The following is a 4026-nucleotide window of genomic DNA, read 5'->3' as shown; positions in this document are numbered from 1 at the left end:
AACATTAAAAAAAGAAGGAAGGGAGATAAGGACGATAGATGTTTGATAGGAAAGAAGAAGCAAACCACACCAGACCACCTGCCAACCACCCACTCACATCATGATTAGTCCACAAAATGTATGATGCAAATAAATATGAGACGACATGTCCCCCTGCGTTGGCCCTTCGGCGCCCGCGAGCGGAACACACAACTCCTGGCAGAGGTTTTATCGCTTCACACGCCGCTTTCAACAAGGTCGCGGCTATTTTGAGAGGCGGGATCTTTAAATGTCACGTAACATTTTAGTTTTTGTACATGATGTTTTACAGCACTCGCAATGCAATTAGGTCACCGTCACACACACAACACACACACACACACACACACACACACACACACACACACACACACACACACACACACACACACACACACACACACACACACACACAGCCGAAGATAAGAGGTGTCACAAGAGAGTTGAAACGTAACATACAAAGAAAAGAAGAAGGGAGGAGAGATAAGGATGAAGGATGTTTGAAGGAAAGAAAGAAGGAGCAAGCCAGGCCACACGTGTCCGCCCGCCCGCCAACCACCCACTCCAATCTAATAGCGACATTCATCTCCGATGGAACAGAGCCAAGCGTTTGGAATTTGGAGGGCTTGAGGAAGATTCTCAACAAACAAACAAAACCCACCCCACTCAAGTTCAAGTTCAAGGTTGGGGGGGAGTCGAACCACGGTTTTCTGAACCCGTGTCCCAGCACTATACCAGCTGAGCTAACGGCGCCAGTCTTGCTGTTAAGTCGAGGCTAGAGACGTGAGCAGAGTAAGCCTGATTCCCCGCTTGGACTTATTTGTTCTGTCCCCGGGTAAGATTGAAGAATACCGGACCGGCGGACTGACTTTGCCTATGTCTCAACCTTAGGAATTCATAATTTTCCCGTTTTTAATATCTCTCAATGGAGAATCTCGGACCGGTAGATCTATTCATTATAGTTTTGTCAGGGGGGAGACCCCCCTGAACCCCCTCCTCCACCCCAACCACCCGCCCCACATTCTCGCACAATAATATACGAGTGGTCCGGTATTCTTCAAGCTTCTCTGTCCCCGTAGTTTTATGTGCTTATGTCCTTATGTATTTTCGTTTGTTTCTGAGGTCGACAGTCCCCAATGCTTGTGGTCTGTCCCTTTTTAAAACTCTTACGACAGGTCATATTATATGTCTATTCCCTGCTTTGTTGCAGCAAGATTAGGTAAACATAATCCTACTTCTTTACATTCCCCTCTGTTGTTTCTGTCTGTCTGTCTGTCTGTCTGTCTGTGTGTCTGTCTGTCTGTCTGCTCACAACAGCAACACAACACTTAGTTTAAGTAGGAGTTTGGAGAGGGGAGGGGGGGAGGTTCGTTTTTTTTTTCTTTTTCGTTTTAGCAGAAGTTTTTCGGCGCTCGCAACGGCATAAGGTCATAATATGAGCTCCAATAGTAGAAGTTTTACGGCACTCGCAGTTAACTTAGGTCGAATAATACACTGTCAAAGATAAGAGATGAGTCACTTGATAGCAACACACAAATTAAAAAAAAAGAAGTGGTGAGGGTGAGGAGGAGGAGAGAGAGATATCAGGGCGACAGGGTCGACAGATGCGTGTTAGGAAAGAAGGAGCAAATCCCACCAGAGCACCCGCCAACCATCCACTTGGGCAATCCGCATTAATAAAGTGCATTACGGTAAAGAACGACTTAGTTTTGAAAAAAAAAATTTTTAATCTCACATTACCTTACCACATTGACATACTACACGTCAGACACGGGTAGCATTTATTTTGTTTTAGTAAGATTTTACGGCGCTCGCAACACATAATAAGGTCATATGAGTGCCGAAGATTAGAGGCGTTACAAGAGAGTGACAAACACAAAATAGAAGGAGGGGAGGTAGGCCTACGGACGATAGATGTTTGATAGGAAAGAAGGAGCAAGCCACACCAGAGCACCCGCCAACCACCCACAACAACGCAGTAAAACCATCTCACGTTACCTCACCACATTCACAAAACACACGTCAGACACGGGTAGCATTTCGTGGGAACATCACAAGAGTACTATCTCAACAAGTTGCGGACACACAAGAAGAATCATTTAGAGATGTCTGCTTATCTTCTTAAATTTAGTTTTAGTTTTAGTAAGAGTTCTACGGCACTTGCAACACAATAAGGTCATAATAACATGAGTGCCGAAGATTAGAGGCGTTACAAGAGAGTAACAAACACAAAATAGAAGGAGGGGAGGTACGGACGACAGATGCTTGATAGGAAAGAAGGAGTAAGTCACACCAGAGCACCCGCCAACCACCCACTCTCATTATAATACACGTCAGACACGGGTAGCATTTCGTGGGAACACCACAAGAGTATTATCTCAACAATCTCAACAAGTTGCGGGAACAAGAAGAATCATTTTAGAGATGTCTGCTTATCTTTTTTAAAGGTAATCCCATCGGAAAACAGTCGTAGCTTAGTGACACAACTTGCGTTATCACATCTCGCTGGCTACACGTTGATAAGACGGTGGTGTGTTAATGTTAACCCTATCCGTACGTCGTGTTTTACTATCGTATCCATACGACGTGGGGGGACTCTGAGCCACCACTTTCCAAAGTGGAAATTTACTCGTTAATCCGATCCATACGCTTTGCATAGCAATCTGTCACAATAATTTTTTGAGAAATACTGAAAGTTTCAAAGAGATCTTCGAACAAGAAGTATTCTAAAATATGAAGAATACAACCACGGGGTAGTACAAAATTACCCCAGGCCATACGGATAGGGTTAAGAAAGCCAGAATCACAGGACGTTACGGGGTCATTTTGTGATGATGATAAGTGAAACTTCAGAGATACACGTACAGTAAAGGTAACAAGGGAGGGAGGGGAGGGATGACCGGGCCAAAAATACATCATGTTATAACGTTTAAGTTTTTCATATGGGTTTTACGGCACCTACAGCACAGTTTTTTTGGACTTACTTTGTTTTGTTTTGTTTTGAGTTTTAGCAGGAGGTTTACAGCACTTGAAACACAAATAAATAGGTCATATCGGTGCCGAAGATTAGAGGTCTTGGTCTTACTCTTACTAGAGAGCAACGTACAAAGAGAAAAAACGAGAACAAATAGGGACGACAGATCTATGTTTGATGGGAATGAAGTAGCACACCCCACCAGAGCACCCGCCAACCACCCACACACCATTTGCTACACAAAATAGGTCATACAAAGTGCCGAAGATTAGTTAGAGGTCTTGGTCTTGCCAGAGAGTAACATACAAAGAAAAGGAGGAGGAAAGATTTAAAGGACGATAGACGTGGGGGTTTGGGGTTAAAAAAAAATAGTTTTAGGAGTTTTTACGGCACAAGACCTCTAACTAATCTTCGGCACTTGCAACACAATAAGGTCATACAAGTGCCGAAGATTAGTTAGAGGTCTTGGTCTCTTGGTCTTACTTAGAGAGTAACATACAAAGAAAAGGAGGAGGAATGATGTAAAGGACGATAGACGTGGGTTTTTTGTGTTTTTTTTAGTTTTAGAAGTTTTTACGGCACTTGCAACACAATAAGGTCATATAAGTGCCGAAAAATAAATAGATGAGTTATAAGAGAGTAACTTACACCAAAAAGAAGGAGAGATAAGGACGATAGATATACTTGGGCCTTCCCTTTTTTATCATTTGTATGTATGTATGGCTGTGTGTGTGTATTTGACAGGAAAAAGGAGCAAACCACACCAGAGCACCCGCCAACCACCCACGGATAGATGTTTGAAAGGAAAGAAGTAGCAAGGCAAACCTCACCAGAGCACCCGCAAATTGGTCCATTATAGAGCAACATGCGAAATTTCTGAAGCGTGCATTAATTGATTGATCTCGTTCAAAAGGCGTGAATAAATTATAAACAACACAATAGAACTGTCGGGGTCTGTAGTGTGTGTGCGTGCGTGCGTGCGTGTGTGCGTGTGTGTGTGTGTGTGTGTGTGTGTGTGTGTGTGTGTGTGAGAG

This window comes from Aplysia californica, unplaced genomic scaffold, assembly GCF_000002075.1.
Source record: "Aplysia californica isolate F4 #8 unplaced genomic scaffold, AplCal3.0 scaffold00119, whole genome shotgun sequence".
Taxonomy (NCBI): Eukaryota; Metazoa; Mollusca; class Gastropoda; order Aplysiida; family Aplysiidae; genus Aplysia; species Aplysia californica.
Note: the sequence above shows the minus strand (reverse complement) of the source record.